This window comes from Eschrichtius robustus, chromosome 2, assembly GCF_028021215.1.
Source record: "Eschrichtius robustus isolate mEscRob2 chromosome 2, mEscRob2.pri, whole genome shotgun sequence".
Taxonomy (NCBI): domain Eukaryota; kingdom Metazoa; phylum Chordata; class Mammalia; order Artiodactyla; family Eschrichtiidae; genus Eschrichtius; species Eschrichtius robustus.
Window position 1 is genome coordinate 135,902,839 of NC_090825.1, and position 19,755 is coordinate 135,922,593.

General features: G+C 44.0%; 1 protein-coding gene across 1 annotated transcript in view; it reads left to right on the top strand.

Moving 5' to 3' along the window:
- The window catches only part of ADRA1B (adrenoceptor alpha 1B), a 58,098-nt gene that overhangs the window by 1,728 nt on the left and 36,615 nt on the right, over positions 1-19,755 (top strand).

The following is a 19,755-nucleotide window of genomic DNA, read 5'->3' on the forward strand; positions in this document are numbered from 1 at the left end:
TCCAGCATTTCCAGGGCTCCTGCAGAGATCCACGCTCCTCAAGAGCTTTGCAGAGGCTGCCTTCTCCCCCTCCTCCTTTCACCACTTGCTGTCACCTCCAAGCACTCCCTCCATTACGAGTTAATAAGAGCATTTTACAGCCTCACAGCCCCAACCAGCCTCTATCTAAAGCTTGAGATTTGAAAGAGAAGGAAGATGGCCAGAGGGTCACACATTCTCAGTTTTCACCCCAAAATATCCCTAACTCTGGTAATTTATGGAATGTCCAGAATTAAATTATAGTTGCCCCCCACCTTCAGCTACCAGACACCAAGTCCTGCTAGTATGAAGCTGAGCACTTTCTCTCCTATGAAAATGTGCCCATCTTATTTTGTTTGGGAGTCCTACTAAGTGAGTTGTTCAAAAGGCTACCTGACTTCCTCTAAGGATGAAGCCAAGGTCTGGGTAGGAGGTAAACCTAGAGGAGGGTACTGTGACATGCTGTCCACACGGCTCAGGAAACACTTGTCCCTTCTCTGAGGCAGTGATCTGCTTTGATTTCTTTTTCTATCCCTGGGGGACACTCCAGAAAATGAATGGAGGGAGGTAATTATGACAGAGTCATGTGCTGTGATATCAGAAGAGACGACGGCTGCTACTTGCTATGGACCACTAACGCCTACAGTCACACCAGGGGCTCACTTGGAACCGAACATAAACAAATCCCCGAAGTAACAAAAATCCTAAAGACACACTGCTTCCAAGAGAAAGAGCCAAATGGAAAGAGGGTAAACTGATGTCGGGAGTTTCCATTTAAAAATGATAAAGAAAAACTGTTTAACCTACTCTCCATATTGTCATTTCTAAGGCTAGCTTTCGAGCTAATGCCTTTCAGAAATATTTTCAGCATGTTAAGTGGAGAGGTTTTGAAGCTCTACCCCAAGTAGTGATCACATCCTGCTGCCCAGCTTTCTTTTCTTTCCCAAGGTCTCAGGGTCCTTTTGCAGGCTTGTCCAGTTAAAGTGGAAGACAAGTTCACACTGCACTGGACCATACAAATATCGTGGTTGCACATGGAGTGATTTGGCCAATAATTAGCCATGTGACCTTGGGCAAATGACTTCTCTGTGAGCCTCAGTTTCTTCATCTGCAAAATAGGGCTAATTACTATTTGCTCCATGGGGTTTGCACTAGTGCATGGAAAGGACTTAATACAGTGTCTGGTACACAGCAAATACTCAATGTAAGTTAGCTCTTAGTACTACAAACCAAACCCCAATAACCCTGCAGCTAAAACTGTGTTTTCTTCTCCATTCAGTTGCCAATACCTGTTATTAAAGGCTCAGAAGGGAACTAGATCTTTTTCCTTTCTTCCTTCTTCCCCCGATCCTCAGCTGGCAGAGGCTGTGACCAGAGCATCCTCAGGAAAGGCAAAGCCCCAGCAGGATGCAGGAGTGGATCAAAGGTGCAGGCTTTCACTTTAGGTGGCAGGGGAAACAAGTGAAGAGGCTGCCAGCATGGTGAAATGGAAAGAGTACTGCTCTGAGGGTCAGGAGCAATAGAGTTATGTATGTGAGCTTTGCCATAAATTAGCTCTGTGAACTTAGGTGTGTTGCTTTACCAGCTGGGCTTCAGGTCTCACTTCCAGCGAACAAGAGGGTTGGACTAGATCAAGGGCTCTCAAACTTCAATAAGGATCAGAATCATTTGTGGAACTAGATAAAAATTCAGCTTCTAAGACCTAACGCATAGAGAATCCGAGTCAGTAAATCAGAGAAATCCCAGGAATCACGTTTAACCAGCCCACCGGGTGATTCTGAAGAGGTGATCCGCAGACCAGGCTTTGAGAAGCACCAGCCAGGGGCTCTCTCAGCTCCTTTCAGGCTCCAGCCTCCTGGTCACCAAGGCTTTTAAACGCTGCGAAGGTTAGCACTTCACCACCCACGTGGTGGTGCAGGACGATGTGGCTTCCCTCTGGGTCCTGCTCTTCACACACACCCTCAGTTTCTTCTCACTTATACTATTTCTGTTTCCCCCCTCTTTCTGTCCATGCCTTTCTGAGACCTTATCTTCCTAACATCTCAGGTCCTTGGCTTCCATGCCACAGAAAGTGAGATGTTCTTGCCACCCTGATGCTATCAGAGCTTGTTTCTCTTCTCTTTGACTTGAAGACTTCTGACCATCTGTTATCTCCCGGAGCTCTCCCAGTGTGCTGTCCCTGAGCTGAGTCCATCCACATGCTTCTCCCCTGGAAACCCAACCCTTGGCGGGTAAGGAGTGTGGACCCCAGGCCTTGAATTTGGGATGGACTTCGAAAGTTACTCAAGAGTTTCAAACAGAGAAGGTGCTTAATTAACATGTTCTTAGTAATTTATCAATAGAAAGAGCATCTGAGCAAAATGGAGATGTGGGCTTCTACTTCTTCTGAGTTCAAATAACACCCAAATAAAAGTAGCATGATGTAGAACAATAACTCCTTTGGAATCTGATGCAGGTTCCAAATTCTAAATTTTCCATGAAAGGCTTTTCACTCAGAAGGGGAGAAAGCAGATCTGGGGGAAGACAGTGGTTGGCAAACAGAGAAGCCCAGGTAGGAGTAAACTTCCAGTTGGCGATAGACTTCCAGGTGCCTGGATGGCGAGATTTCTATCGCTGTGTTTGTCTTCTCCGTGGAAGAGAAGGGTTGGGATTCCTCCTGGGAAGGAAGGAAAATAGCCTTGCCTCCTACAGGGTCCTGGTCAGGGGCCCCATTTGTTTTCCTTCCTCCCTTGTTTTTATTGTTGGGAGCGAGGTTGGGCTGCCTGCAGAGACAGGCCTGCCATCTCCTGTGGAGCCCTCCCCACCTGTAACACCCTCCCTATCTCCTCCCCACCCTTTTTCCCTGTGGCCTCAGACCAAGTTGGGCCAGGGACCAGCTCTCACTTACTCAGGAGCAGGGATGGATCCACCAAACAAGGACCTCTTTATTCAGCCCCTGGAATCAGGCCATGGAGGGACAGGAAATAATTGGAATATAATATAGTAGCATTTCTACTTGATGGGCGATGTGCAAGGTGTCCAAGGAATCTTCAGCTGCCTGGCATTACAGTGAAGGCCAACTCCCACCCGCCTGGTCAGGGTTCAAGAAGTGGCTGGGCTATTGAGGGATGTGCGTTGCACTGGGGTGCATGGGGGTGTGTGGTAGATGGGGGTGCGGGTGGGTAGCAGGAAGCGCTGGGCAGCCAACTGGTAGCTGGGCTTGGTGTGTTATTTCGAAAACACTGGAACCTTGCCTCGCTCCAAATCCTTCTTCCGTCTTTTAAAATGCTGAAAGGCACCAGGAAGCCATTATTGAACTAACTGCTTTCCCCTCCACATAAATGAAGGTCAGTTTCAAAGAAACAGTTGTAATCTCTGTAGTACTGGAACCAAATCGGAATCCCTCTCTCCATTGATTTGTTTCTCCAGTCCTCTCATTCAGATTAGGGCTGATGAATTTCCAGCTCCCACAAGAGCATAAGGGAGGGTGGGGGTCTCAGAGATGACTCAGGACAGAGCCACCCCCGAAGACACACACGCTAATCCTCCAGTTCTGAGGTTTCAGAACACAGGGATTTGAGTTGCTCACAGGGAAATCAATTGGTTTGAGTGAGGGAAAATTTTACACACAGGGAATCCTTCCTAGAAGAGGGAAATCTTACTGCAGGAAAATACATTCAGTCATTTATAAAATCATTAATGAAGACTTCCTAAAGCACCTACTATGTGCTAGGCATTGTACTAATCGCTGGGTTGTTGAACCAAAGCAAACATGGCCCCTGCCTGCAGGAGGCTCACAGCCTAGTGAGATCCTATTATCATGGAGCACATACTATGTACCAGACATTCTGCTAGGCCCTCTACAGACATTATCTCACTAATCCTCACAGCTACCCTGACAGGGGAAAGTAATTGCTCCCTCTCGACAGTTAAATATACTGAAGCTAAGAGAGGTTAGACTTCTTGCCCAAGGTCACACAGCAAGTAAATGGTAGAGACAAGAATTGAATCCGTGTCTGTCAGAACAGGCACTTACCTGGTCCAGTGCACAAAGATGTCTGACCTTTTTGCTTTCTGGTCCCAACCTGCTCTCATAGCAAGTGTTCTCCAGGAACCCCAGAGCCACCTTGTCAAAAGCTGATTATTCTACTTCTGCTACAAAACCCTGTCTTTCTTCCATTCCCCACTCACCCCTGAAAAAAGTTCACTCATAAACTATCAGGGAAGGTCATCCACATTCTAGCTCAGGGCTCGGCTTTCTCTATATCTCCCGCACTGTGTATGATATGGGTCTCTCAACATTGGGCATTTAGTCACCCCAACCAGGAAGAAAAAGTGGGATCTTGCCCTTCATATAGGGACTTGTTTCCACATCTTTAATCATTCATTCATTCATTCATTCATTCACTGAATAAGTATTTATTTATTGGAAGCCTACTAGGTCCAGGCGTCATGCTGGAGATTGTGGAGCAAAGCAGCTGTGTTTCACGTTCTCATAGAATTTAGTTCTAGTGAGGAACACAGGTAATTTGAAAAATATACACATGCAAATAAACATAAATGCAAATCGCGAAAAAAGATTTGAAGAAAAGGGGTATGCTGCTATTAGAAGTATACAACAGGGATAGGTATATCACAGGGGTCCCTGAGTGGCATTTAGGCAGAACCCTGAACAGTTTGGAGGAGTTAATTCAGTTAAAGGGGCATGTAGAAGAAGAGAGCTCCAGGCAGAAGGAATGGCACACCTGAGAGTCCTGAGGGAGGAGCTAGTAGGGAACTACCAGAGCCTGGAGAACAGAGGGGAGGCAGGTGCAAGTCGAGGCTGCAGGTGCAGGCACAGGTTGGGCCATGCAGGGGCTTTTGTGCCACATTAAGGATTTTAGATTTTATGATAAATTGCCGTGGCCAGTACCGAAGGGTTTGAAGCCGACAAGAGATACAATCTGATTATGTGTTTAAAAGATGACTCAGGCAGCTATATGGAGCACAGAGCAGAGATGGGGCAGTTAGGAGGATGTAATCCCAGTGAGCGCTGGTGGTAATTTAGACCACGCTGGTAGCAGTGGAGGTGGAGAGAAGTAGACAGATTCAGGGACTTGGGGATGGGTTGGTTATGATACAGGAGAATAAGAGATGTATCTGGAATAGCCCTGAGGTTACTGGGTGAAACACAACCAAGAGGATTCCTCCCAGGATCTCCTCAGACCCCATTCATCAGGGCTCACAAGATACCATGCTAGGAATGATACACCGGACACTCTTATGAGATGAGTGGACAAAATGTCCCAACCCAAAAACCAGGAGCCGTGACCATCAGCAAACCCAGATGCTCATTAGAAACATTTGGCAGGGGACTGCTTTCAAAAGCACAGATTCTTGAGCTCCACCACAGACCTTTGTATCAGAGTCTTTCAAGATCGGGCCATGAATCTCAATTTTTAACCAGTTCTCACAGGCAATTATGCCACCAGCATAGCAGTAGTCCTCCCCATGCCTGGGAACCTGGAATGAACACCCCTTGGAGAACCAAAGTTTGGTTAAACTTCCCCCAGTGCAGCCAGAAACATCCCCAGTCCTGCCCAGTCCCTCGGGCCAGTCCATACAGAGGAAGGCAGAAGATTGTTAGGAGGGAAGGTGAACTCTTCAAACTAGAGCCTCCCTGGAGAAGGGAAGGAGAATGAGCACTGTGGAAGCAGGTCTTCAATGTAGCAGGTAACACTGCTCAGCACTAAATGTTCTGTATAGCTTGTAATTCTCACAGCCCCTCTGCAGAGCAAGGATCATCACCCTGTGTCTAGAGTTCAGAGAGGTTCGGTAAATTGCCCAAGGTCACACAGCTAGTAAATGATAGAATCTATTAGACTCCATATTTGGCACTCAATAAACATACGTTATATTATTCTTGTTGTTACTACAGTGCTTCCAGACATTTGTCTGAGGTCTGGTGCCCATGGGTGATAAAATTTTTACTGGCTCATGACAAAATGAAAGAAGAGTTAGGAAAGTTCTGTGTTTTTCCAAATGTACTCAGTATAAATGACTGTTCTTTTATTCTAAAGACTATGTCCTGTCTATTTTGGGAAACTGAAATAACATTTCTTTAATGGAATGATGGTAATAAGTGATGGTGATAGTCATTGTGTGTGTGTGTGTGTGTGTGTGTGTGTGTGTGTGTGTGTGTGTGCAGTATTCTACTTGGCAAAGTGAAAATTTGGTAACCCTATGTCTGTCCCCACCAAAAATTTTTTTTGAAATTTTACTGTGAGTCTCCTAAAGTCTTAGAATCATGGGAGACACCATGATAGTTAGGCACGATAAATATTTGTGGGCGAAAGCAGGAAGAAAGGGGGAGGGTGATTTATCCTCTCAGTGATGGATAAACAAATTAGCCTCAGCTTTGCCATAAGAGTCAAAGGCGTAGGGCGGGGGGCAGGGGGGCAGTGAGGGGGAAGGATGATGTGTGTGGAGTCATGCTTGTCAGATATGATAGGATGGGGGCCATTTGTGGAAGCACCCAGTCCTTCTGGGGTGAAACAGACCACAGAAATGCCAGTGGGTGTGTGTGTAGCTGCAGTGCCATCACAGATGGGCCTATTAAGATCTCTAATGCAGGAGATGCCTTTACCTGAGTATGTGTGGCTCATAAAAATAACTGATGGCCACCAGACCACAATGGGAAATTGCTTTCTCCCACATCTGCAGGATGTTTCCGCAGTCACTGTGCTCCCTAACCACATCTGATAATAGTAATACTAATAGCTCCATTTATTAGGTCTTGCCGTGTGCCTGGCTTACACCAGGCTAAGGGTGCTTTCTATGCATGATCTCATTCACTCCTTCCCAGAGGCTTACCAAATGGACACTATTGTTGTCTCCATTTTACAGATGAGGAAACTGAAGTTCAGAGAGATTGGGTGATTTGCCTCAGGCCACCCAGCTGATTAGTGACAGAACCTGGATTCACATCTAGGCAATCAGATAAAGCTAAAGGGTTCATTAGTGGGGTTATACTAGGTATGGGGTTCTGAGCCCTGATTTATGGAAGCCCAAAGAGGCCCTAGGGAAAGCAGAGTCTATTCTGAGAAGATGGAAAGGAAGGGCGAGTGGCTGCCTGTTATTCAGCAACCAAAAGGCACCATATCCTGGTGAGAACATAAAGAATATAAAAATAATTGGGTCTTTCCCCTAGCAAGCTAAGTCAAAATTTCTCTTTCTTTTATTACGGGTGCTTTAGATTTTTTTCAGCTTCACAACATATTACGGGTAGTGCCATATACCTTTAAGGCTTTTATCAAATTTGGGCTTTGGGGTTAAACACATAAAATTTACAACAGTTTTTCACAGCCTAATTTCTGGCTGCATACATTTCAGAACTTGATTCACCTCTTCACCACATACGTGTGATCTCAGCACCATAGGACTCTCTCCTACCTTGGATCAGCCTTTGGTCCTACCTCTTGATGTCACAAAGGCTGGCATCGTGGACAAGAGAGTATTTCTAGAAGCTGTTTTTCCACTTTGCAGTAACCCTGACTAGTGATAACCTAGCTATACAGAAAGAAAATGCACATATATGTATATAAGAATATACATATATGCACACCATATATGTATATTCAAGAGAACCCAAATGAAATGTATCTTAGCTAGTTGCCAAAAATGCCCACAGCCCCTATACTAACACCCACATGAAGGGAAATATGACAGAGGGAAGTTGGAGTGGAATTAGATAGTGGTCCTAACCAGTTGCAAGTAATAGATCTTACTCATGAAAACTTTGCAAAATAGTGCTACCCAGAGGAGACACGCTGGGATCCCTCCCAGGGCTTTGGAGGGTCCCATGAAGAGAGGAGCCCTGAGGTTAAGGAAGTGCCCATGGTCCACCCCTAACACTGCAGGGGTGGCTCTCTCTAGCAGCCTCGTGACTGATGGACTTAAGTGTGAACTTCTTGTAAGCAGTGACCGCATCTTTCCTCTTTGCCTAACACGCGTGCTGGGAGCGCGCCTTAACTCAAATTGTTTGCTGTTTCCCCAAATACACCTTACATTTTCCTTACCCTGTGTGTTTTTCATACTGTTCCCTCTGGCAGGAATGCTCTTCCCGTACCCTCTGAACGTCCAAATCCTGTCCACCTGTAGACCCCCAGTTTTGTGGACATCTCTCTTAGGAAGTCTTTCCTGGTCCCCACCCCTTTCCCTGGTGGTGATGGCTGCCTTTACACCTTGTGTATGGTGCTTGTCACATTTGTTCACGGGCATCAGGACTGATTGGCACATCTTTAGCAGTGTTACCGGGCTGCAAACCTCTGGAGGAAATGGTCCAGGTTTCACTCATCTTCCTGTCCTCCATGCCCAGAAACATGTACCTACTAGACTCCCAATAAAAATAGCAATTGCAGCTATGATTCACACAGTATGTGCCAGACTTCATCTACCATTTGAACCTCCCAATAGCCCATTAGATAGGTATTAATGTTCTGCTCACTTTATAAATGAGGAAACAGGCCTAGAGGTTAGGTGACTTGTCCCATTCCTTGAAAATACCACAAGCACGTTGAAAGTGTCTTGACTGCTCTTGTGAAACCAAAAGGCCAATATGGGTCTGGTTATGGGGCCAATGAAGAAGGATTAGATAGATGAAGACCGGAGTGGACCCAAGTTATGAGCTTGAAAATTGGACAGCATCTTCATTCTTCATAAAAGGTTGCCATTCCACCGCCTCTGGGGGAGACCTGTCTATTGCCAGTCAGTCCCCATTTTCCCTCACCTTCTCAGCCCTTGTCACCTGCCTCTCACCTCTGGGAGGGATATGGTCAGAGTTGGTCCCCACAGAAGTAGGAGAGGAGGACACAATTCTGGTGACTTTATAGCAGGGCCTGATTAAGACCTTCAGAAAGGCCCAAGGTATTGAGAAGTGAATGCTGCCGCCACCTCCAAATGTAATTCTAAATTCTTGCTCTCTCTCTCTCACATACACACACACACACACACACACACACACACACACACACACACACACACACACACACACACACGACATACACACACACACGGCCCTAAAATGAATGGAAGGAAGGCCAGCATTCTAATTTATCCCATGAAGTCTACTTTGATTTCTTTAATATCAAAGTGTTTCCCCAAAAAAGTGAAGGTGCCCAGCTTTGCTAATGCACCAAAGATACACTGGGTCTGTTTGTAGGTGATATAACATTGCTCTATAATGGGGTGACCAGACATCCCACTTTGCCTGAGCCAGTCTCCACTTATGTCTGTTACCAAGGGCACTATGATGATTATTGTAACCCTCTCATATTCTCAAAATGTCTCAATTTGAATGGTAAAAGTACCTCGATATTTTAACTCCCGGAGTAAGAGTGTTTACAATGGAACGTCCAGTGGTGCCTTGGTTTCACTGAGAAGCCTGAGATGGGGGAGGAGAGAGTCTGGCACCCATGGCCTCAGCAGTACAGAGAAAGATTAATAATGAGAGAATGAAGTGAACATTAATTGAAGGAGGAAAGACACAACTTCACGTATGTGTTTTTTGTGGGAAAAGGGAATTAATGTAAAGGTTGGTTGGAAATTTTTAGGTCTTCATTCAGTTAATTTACCCTACTTGCACAAGTGAGTCACTGAGCTGGGATCTGAATCCATGGCTGGCTGACCCTAAATACTTAAATGAGTGAGTCAATGAAGGAGTGGATCCATTTCAGCACAAGGCAGATGGTATGACCTGAATGATGAGTGTCTCCAGAATGAAGAGGAGACGGAAAGAAAGGTGAACCAAAACAATATTGGGGGGAGGAGAAGAAAAGCGAGCTATGTCTTAGGGACTTGTCAGGCTGGAATGATGGCAGGGGAGGGGCATCTTCACCCGTTCATCACCCCCCTCCTGACATGACAGAGCGTAGGTCAGCCCAGTGTACCATCCTCACGGCAGGCTTGTGTTCTTAGATTGTGTCAACAGCACACTCGTGACCACACCCAGGGGCAGCACACGTGAGTCCCCTTTGAGCACTCAAGTGCCCCTCTCTGGTGTGAGCACACAAAGTCCGCTGTAAAAGTCGCACCAATGAACAGTTCATGCCGAAATGTTCAGAAATAGAATGTCCTAGCACATGCAAGTGGACCATTTCTTTCAGAGCCCCATTTAACTTTTTCCAGGGGTATCTACCCGCAGTGTCTTGCTCCCCTGAAGCTGGGATGCATTTGGGGCTTGGCTTCGCACGCTTTTTAAAATTCTTTAAGATAGAGTTTCCTGCCAAGCTAACATGCATCGCTTCGAGGCTGAGCTCAGCACCCTGGCCATGGCCCAGAAGGAGGTTAAAATAGGACCAAGGGCAAGCCGGGCTCACTGTCATTCACAGGCATGGGCCCCAGGGCTCACGCCACCAGTACAGGGCCGGGCAGAGATCCAGAGAGGCAGCTGGTGGGGGAGGAGGGGGTGCTACCAACTGGAACAAACAAAAAAAATTACATCTCTGATTTATATATTCAGGCCATCAATCACCCCCTGGCATCAAGAGAAAGTGGTACCTGCTTCCAGGTATACCCTCGTAGTGTCATTTGTGACTCCTTGTCCCCAGCTCCGCAGACTTTATCTTAAGCAAGAGTTCTTGGGCTTTTCTGTTGCACGGGCCCCTTTGGCAATCTGATGAAGCCCCTTCTTACAATAGATACATAAAATAAGATACACAGGATATCAAAGAAAATCAGTTATGTTGAAATAGCTATTATAATGTTGAAAAAACAAATTTATTGTAGAGTAAAACAATGTTCTTCATTATTAACATATTAAACAAGATCTAGCAGCAAGTCAAATAAATAACTACTATAATTTGAAGTAGTGGCAAGTGGAAATATTTCAAGATATCTGCAACAAACGTAATAAAATATCGTAAATCTGATTTCTGTGGGCGACAAATCCTGCTAATTCTACTGTGGCTTGTTGCCTGCATTCCTGTGGAAGAAAATGCTAACTTTCAGCCAAAGGTTAATTCTTTAAAAAAAAATTAAAAAAAAAAAATAATTTTTCCCATCCAAGTTCAGGGACTCCCTAACCCCAGAATAAGAACCCTATCTTATGACATTATAAAGATGTACTTCAGGACATGAGGTTTTCTATACTTTTTTCTTTCAAATTAGTCTTAGGACGACAGGGAACTTGGACTATGCCATTGTGCTTTGTAACTGTCTTGCATGATTACTTGTAGCAATTTTTAAATCTACTTTCTTTATTTAAAAATAGTGCATAGGCTTTTATTTAAATCAAGGAGAATAAAAAAAAAAAGAAAAATCAGTCTACCCAAACCAGACCCCAGGTCCGCCTCTATCCAGCACTCTCAGTCTTTTTTCCCAGGAGCAAACACTGTTACCAGATTGTGTATAGTTCCAGAAATATTCTATTTATCTGTAAGCATCCATATACATATGTATGTAGGTGTAAATATTTGAGTGTGTATGTGTGTGGAATGTATGTTTACATCCTGTTTATTTTTACAAATGGTATCATTTTATAAACACTATAGTGGAGGTTACGTTTTACACTCAACAGCATATCTTGGGCATAGTTCTCTGTCAGAATGTATAGTTACTGCCTTCCTTTTCATGGCTGTATAGTAATCCATCTATGGAATATCCTATTTTATTTAACAGTTTCCCAGCTCATTGACATTAGGTTATTTTTGGTTTTTCCATACTAAAAACAGTGCTGCAGTGAGTACTCTTGTTTATGTGTCTGTGCCCACATATTCAGGATAAATTCCTAGAAACGGAATCACTGGAGCAAGAAATATTTGATATTTTAGGTTTAACCTGATTATGTTCAATTTTACTAAATAAGGAATTTTAAATATATTAAAATGTAAAGTTGTTAAAATAAATAGGTTAGATCTATCATGTAGGAGGGTTGTCATGATATTTATGTGAAAAAGACAAGTCATAGGGTTTTATGGAATCCTATATTTAAAAGCTATTAGTCACCTCCAGGGGTAGAGAGAAGTGAGGAGGAATAGATTATTAACTTTTTTATACACCTCTGTATTTCATATTTCACATTATTTCACGTGTATGTGTGTATGTATACACAAATTATATCACCTAGTGCTTTTATCACTAAGTATCAAGTGTGAACTTCTTGCCATTTCAATAAAACTGAATCATTTCAGTTTTTAATTTGTATTTCACATCTTTTAAATGATGTATTGCAATCCATAATAGAAGGTACCATAATATATTATATATAACCAATCCACTTATGACAATAGTGGTCATATTTATGTAAATAGATAAGACACACACAAGGTATCACATTCACAAGGCCCAAGTGTAGAATGAAAAGAATGTCCCTCTCAGTTCCTTGGTCCCCACCTATCTAATTCCCCTCCCTGGAGGCAACTATTAATACCAGTTTCTTGCACATCCTTTCAGAGATATTCTATGCATATAAAAATATATTTATATGTTCTTTTTAATAGAAATAACACGCTATTCTGCACTTTGCTTTTTTCACTGAACAGTGCATCTTGGAAATTTTCCACTTCATTATAAATAGAGCAACCTCATTCTTTTTGATACTGTATAGTATTCCTTTTTCTTCAAAAAAGACTTCTATAGAAGGACATTTAGATTGTTTCAAATCTTTTATTATTACAAACAACACTGTAGTGAATATTCCTGTACATACTTCAGTATTTCCCACATTATACGATTAAAATCCTGAAAGTGGACTATTCTGAGTAAATTTTTTTTTAATTTTTATAAATACTGCCAAATCATCCTGCATAGAGATTGTACCAATTTTCATTTCCTTAAGTGACATTTGAGAGTGACCACTCATTCCCTAACAGTTTGTTATCAATCTTTTTGATCTTTGCCAACTTGATACGTGAAATATCTGTGAATGAGGTTAAGCATCTTTTTGTATGTTTGATAATCCATCCCCTCTTGATGTACAATTGTTTTGAGTTTTTAGCTGTGACAAATTTTCTTATACATGCATTTTTTTCTTTAATATCTTTTGTACACTTGCCCTTTAGGATTGCCTTAGGATAAAATCCACTTTGAATGGTTAGGATCAAAAGGTAGACTCATGTGAAAGGCCTCAGACCAAATTATCAAATTACCCTCTGGGAAGGATGTAGCAATTTACACTCCCACTAAGCATGTTTCAGCATAGCTGAAGAAACCACTTTTTATGCTGATAGTTCCTCACTGCCGGGGGAAGTTTCAGACATCTGCGTGACAAGTCAGCTTCCCCTCAGAGGTGATAAGATGGCTTGAAAGCTTCAAATCCTTCCAACTAATTTGGTGTCAGCCTTCCAGACTTCAGGGCTAGCAAGCTGCCCTCTTGGAATGCAACACCCCATCCATCAGGGGAGCCAGAGCAAGCAGCAGCCTTGGAATGTGTGTATGTTACCCAGGATCTGAGAACAAAAAGCAGTCACCCACAGTGTGTAAACGGATTTGATCTTTCACATGGCTGCCAGGGCCACCACGATCCACATCAGTGGTTCGAGGCTCTGGGGCTGATGTACTGATTAAAAACCATAACAAAATAAGATACTCACCCCCACCCCAGGAAAACAATCAACTTTCAGGCACTCAAGGATGAGTTAATAAGGAAGGATTCCTTTGGGCATCCAAGCTTGCCGCACCCGACCATGGGGGCCTGTGCTGATCCAGGGAACTCAGTGGACAGTCTATATTTAGACAAGGGCATGGCAAATGCACCACATTTTAGTTGCAAAATTCAAATTGGCTCGGAAGATGCCAGCCTCACGAATGGAAAATTTAATCGAGCACTGCTTAAGAAGCAAGGAGATGGCGTGTTGAGCAGATTCTTCTGGGGAAGGAGGCTTTTTTGAGAGGCAGGCAATGAGCCCTGGTCAGTCAGGGTGGTAATTTAATCCCGACCTTGAACTGCTAGTCAGGATGGAGAGGCAGAGTTATTTTCAGACTGTACTAAATCTAGAGGTGTTGGAACCAGCATCCAGGACAGGGCAGGGAAGAGATGCACTCTGACCCACTGCCACCAAGTTGGGAGATCAAGAAGATCCTAAGCCAGGAACTGAGACCAGCCAGGGAGTCTCAGAACCTCAGGAAAGCCTTTCCTGCCGCCTGTCTCTGTCACTGCCATCCCACCCCCCCATATCCAGTAAAGAGGGCTGGTACCTTCCCTTTTCCTTTCCTTTCCTTCCCTTCCCTTCCCTTCCCTTCCCTTCCCTTCCCTTCCCTTCCCTTCCCTCCCCTTCCCTTCCCTCCCCTCCCCTCCCCTCCCCTCCCCTCCCCTCCCCTCCCCTCCCCTCCCCTCCCCTCCCCTTCCCTTTCCTTTCCTTTCCTTTCCTTCCAGCATCCTTGTTAGCCCTTCACAGGTTCTGTTTGGCTGGCAGCTTGGAGTACTAGAAAGAACAGGGACATTGAAATCAGGCAAATCCAGGTCTGAAGTCCTAGCTCTGCAGCTCATCTCGCTAAGCCTCAGTTAACACATCTGTAAAACGAGACTGAAATCATCTGCTCATAGGATTGGAGTGAGGAATAAATAGGAAAATGGATGAAAAGGACTCAGCTGGGCGCCAGACATGAGTAAATAATTCAAAATCCTCAGCTATTAATGTATGTGAAGCCTCTAATATAATACCACCTTTGGAGGATACATTTAATAAGGATCTGTTGATAAATAGGGATTATGAGTAATTCTATAAATGGGCTATGTCTTTGGGGGAAATAAAAATGGGACCAGTTCCTTCTCATTAAAAGGTTGGGGGATTAAAAATAATTTGAGACTCCCATGGCTTGTCCACCCAGATTTAACCAATGTTAACATGTTGCTGAGTTTGCTACCTATCTTCTTTCCCCTCTTAAATAAAATGTTGCACATACACCTAAAAGGCCCCACTCCTCATCCCATTCATCTCTCTCCTTCTCAGAGGCAATCACCAGGATGCATATGATTAAGCAGACGCTCTTCTCTACATCTTCCTAGATGTGTCCTCTTAGAAGGGAGGAGGGGAGTGGTCCAAAATGAGGCCTTGGATTATGTCAGTCCTGAGTTCCAATTCTGCACCTGCTCCTTTACTAGCTGGGTGGTCTTTGGCAAATTGCTCAACCTCTCTTTTCCTCCTCTCCCTCATTCTTCTCTAAAATGGGACAAATAACACCTACTTCACTGGGTTTTGTGAGAATGAAATAAGATTATTCATGTAAAGCAGTGGTTCACAATCAAGGATGATTTTGCCCCACAGGGGACATTTGACATTGTCAGGAGACATTTTTGGTTGTCACAACTGGGGTGTGCCACTGGCATCTAGTGGGAGAGGCCAGGGATACAGCCGAACATCCTACAATGCACAGGAAAGCCCCCCCACAGCAAAGAATAATCAGTCCCAAGATCTCAATAGTGCCAAAGTAGAGAAAGCCTAATATAAAGCACACTATCACAAGGGCTTAAAAATACTTATTCAATAAACAATAATGATTTTTTTATTTGTTAAGATATTATGTTAGACCCTTCCATGTGCATTATCTCACTAGTATTCCGTGAGTTGCCCCTTCTTGGTAAAAAGAATGATGGAAAGCAAACACTGTTGCTTCTGCTTGTCTGAGACTATCTGTCCTGCTTGTTAAAGTGGTAAACTTATTGAAAATATAAAATTTCAGGCTAATAGATTAATTGGAAGTTGTTACTCAGAGCCTAACCCCTCCTTGTCTCTGTAAACCACAAATATCCCTTCAACCTAAGCAGGCCCAAGGACTGGCATGGCAAAAAATTAAGGCATCATAATTAAGCCTTTTTGACCCCTGTTCACAAGGACTGGATCCCAAAACCTCAGGAAACTACAGAAGCGGGGTAGAATATGGGGAAGAGGAGAGAGGCCAGAGCTCTGCTTCTCTGATTCACCTCAGGCTCGGATGGACTCCAAATGTTCTGCCCAGGGATTAGAGCCACTGTTACGCACAGAGAGTACCCACTATGAAAGGCCTTTGCACTGAATCTCTAAGTGTGGTCCCCAGCCCAGCAGTATCCACATCGCCCAGGAACTTGGTAGAGATGACACCCCAGACCTACTGAGTCAGAAACTGGGGGTGCAGCCAGGCAATCTGGGTTCTCAAATTCTCCGGGTGATTCAGATGCACACTCAAGATTAAGAAGCAATAACGTAATAAGATCAGATCTCACTTTCCCTGTGGGTCCATTTCCTGTTGCCCACGGCCCTCCCTGCTGTAACCACACAGCTCACCAATACCTATTCCGAAGTGGAGGAGCCACTCCTTACTGGCATTTCCCCTGGGCTGGAAGCTTCACACATATTCTTTAACTTTCGCAAAAATATAAGGAAGATACCATTATTCCTTTTTCCAGATGAGAAAATCCCAGCTGAGAAACCTTAAACAGCTTGCCCAGGGTCATACCTACAGAAAAGGGCTGGAATCAGGATCTGAATCTAGGTCAGCCTGCCACCAAATCCTGTCCTCTTAATGATGACATCACACTGCCCATGGATGATGAAGAGAGACAGAACATGAATAGATCAAACCTGCTGGGGCCAAATTGTAAGCCTTGCCAAGTTAGTCTTTAGTGCCCCTCAATCCTCTGTCCTGGGGTTCGCCTGCCCATAGGTGATCCCCTGGGATGCTTAACCCCCAGTGACCTGATACTGCCCCCTAGAAGCCAAGGCTGCCCACATTTCAGTGCTCTTCTAGCCTTTGTCTGATGTCCTGGGACTTCAAATCCCCACTCTTCCTCTTACTAGCTGTGTGACTTTGAAGCTGACTCAACCTCTCTGTGCTCCTGTTTCTCATCTGTAAATCAGTTATAATAATACATTCATATCAAGGTTGTTAAAAGGATTAAATGGGATAATAAATATGAAAATATCTAGCCCAGTGCCTCATGCATAGTAAAAACTAACTCTTCTTTTGTTTTTTTTTTTTTCCCCCATGCTTTACACACTAGCAAATATCAAAACTACTCAGTCCAGGGTTGATTCTACTGCAGTCTCATTTATTGGCCAGTTAGCTAATATGAGGAGCTAATCTTCACTAAGGTATTAATTCATAATAATGGTTTTCTGTGTTTGCCTCCCAACATACCATTTGCACTTCAACCAGGGGCCCTAAGTCCTTGAAATTGTACAGCTTGGGAGGGATTAATGATGGAAGTATTAAGGAATATGGAAGGCCAGTGGGAAGCCTCTCCCCATCCTTCATATTGTTCCAATTCAACTCTAATAGACAGGGAATCCCAGAGAAATGGGAAATGGGATAAGAAAGGGAAGTATGCCTTCAAGGTTGCACCTGGCTTTGAAGAGAAAAATGAGCTCCTGGCATCTGAATATCAGGATAGGTGGGAACAATGCAAAAAAGGAAGTGAAATCAAAGACTAATGAGCCGTTTGCCAACATTTAACACAATTGCTTGGTATCTGCATAGTTGAATGTAATAAAGCTTCATTAAAAAGTAGTTATAACAACTAATAAGACTCTAATTAAATTACCTTTCACTGGGCAAGCTGCTTGTGAAGTCCTAATTAGGTTATTTGCTGCCATTGGCCTAGCCTGGGAACAAAAGAAGATTCTCCTATGTCTTCAGGGATGCCTAGAAAGCCAGATCTCTAGACTCATGCAAGAAATGCTGAGAGGCTCTAAATCTGGGGGCAGCTGGTCTGAGACTATCTTAGCTCTCCAAAAACCATGATGTGTGGCCAGAGTGAAATCCCTTAATAGGTCCCACTGCTCTTAGGAGCCAGACAGTTTAAAAGATGGAAAAGATATTTAAAGATGGAAATTCTAAGAATTTCATTTTACAGAAGAGGGCCTGAGAAGTGATTTATTCAAGGTCTTCCAGCGAGGAGCAATGTGCCCTTCCCCCAACCTCCTCCCACTATGGTCTGGAAAAGACACAGAACTTGGGCTGCTAGCATGGATTTTCATTTGGGAAGAGAGAGAGAAACAAAAGCACTGGATTCTCAGAGGCTCCTATCTTTGAAGCCGTGTGTGTGTGTGTGTGTGTGTGTGTCTGTGTGTGTCTGTGTGTGTGTGTGTCTGTGTGTTGAGAGTGGTTCAGTCCCAGGTAAACTGAAGACCTACTTACAGTGTGGGTTGAGCTCTCTCCAACACTGTCTTTGCATTGGTGCCACAATGTCTTCCTAAAACACAGATCCGGTCACGCCAGCATCCTGCTGAACTACCCAGCGGGTAACTTCTGAGTCCCTGAGTGTGGCAGAAAAGTCTCCTCACAATTGGGTGCCATCCTCCCTCATCACTCAAGACTGAGCTTTGTGCTCAACAAACAGGATTCCCAGCTCTGCCCTCACTAGCTAGGCAGCCTTGAGCAAATTATTTCATCTCTCTCAGCTTCCACTTTCTGCCTATAAAATGGGGATGACATTTTACTTATCAGGGGAATAGGAGAATTAAATGACAATAAAGCAGATAAGCTACCGTGACCTGTACTATTACCTCTCCAGCCACACAGGAGCACTCTCCCTTCCCTGAACACACCTGGCTCCCTCATGTCTGAAACCTTTGCACATGCTCTTCCCTCTGCCTGCAACGCCCCTCACCCTCTTCTCTGCGTCATGAATTCTTCCAATTCAGATGTCCAGCTCAAATGTCATTTCACCTTTGCAGTCTTCCACAGCTCCCCATGCAGTGGCTACTCCTGTCCTGTGCTTTCCCTGGCCTCGCTTCACCCCTATCAGAACCTTGTCACACTGGGCTGAATGGGTTTTTGATGTCCTTCTCCCCCAGGAGTCTGGGTCTCACCCAGCACAGGCCTGGCACACAGTGAGAACACAGTAAGTGAATAAAATCTTATCACAGGTACTATGAGAAGGGACTGTGAACAAGGAACAAGATTGGTTCCACTGTCACTTTTGCTCCTGTCCCCAAAGCTGAAATATAAATAAATTCCGTGTATGTGCACAAACACACACACACACCCCTCAAGATATTAGCAGTAACTACCTGTAGTTGTTTTTGTTTTCTTCTCATGCTTCTCTATGCTGAATATGTATTGCTCTTGTAATAAGAAACTAAACACTTCTTGAAATCGAGTGAGCTGAAAGCATAAAGGAGATACACAAAGGGCTGATTTTCCAAACACATCTCTGAAAAAGTTGGGAATTTCCTGAATTTCTGTGTGGTGCGGTTCTGATTTAAGGCCTTGTGGTCTCTGAATTTCTTCTCTGTGATGTCTGTGACAGGAGCTAGTTTGGAGCTGTGAGGTGCAGACCAGAAAGCAAGTCACTTTCTCAGAATCTTTAAGGTGACCTTTTGGGGAACCATGAGATTTTACAGACAGGAAAGAGTAAGTACTCTGCTGTCCAATATAGTAGCCATGGGCCACAGAAGACGAATCCAACTTATTATTCATTAAAATAAAATAAAATTAAAGATTCAGTTCCTAAGTCACAGGAGTCACATTTCAAGTGTTCAGTAGCCATATGTGGCTGGTGGCTACCATACTGGACAGCACATCATTGCAGAAGGTTCTGCCAGACAGCACTAAATTAGTGTGTTTCTCAGCTTGCTCCAAACATGGTTGGTGATGTCTCAAGAGAATAAACACATCCGTTTGCCCTATGAATATGTTATTTCTTGCTTAAATATACATAGATATAGATATAGATATAGATATTCGTGGCAGTGTAAAATGATGCAGTGACTTTGGAAAACAGTTTGGCAGGTCCTCAAAAAGTTCAACATAGAGTAGCCTTAGGACCCAGCAATCCCACTTCTGGTATCTACCCAAAAGAAT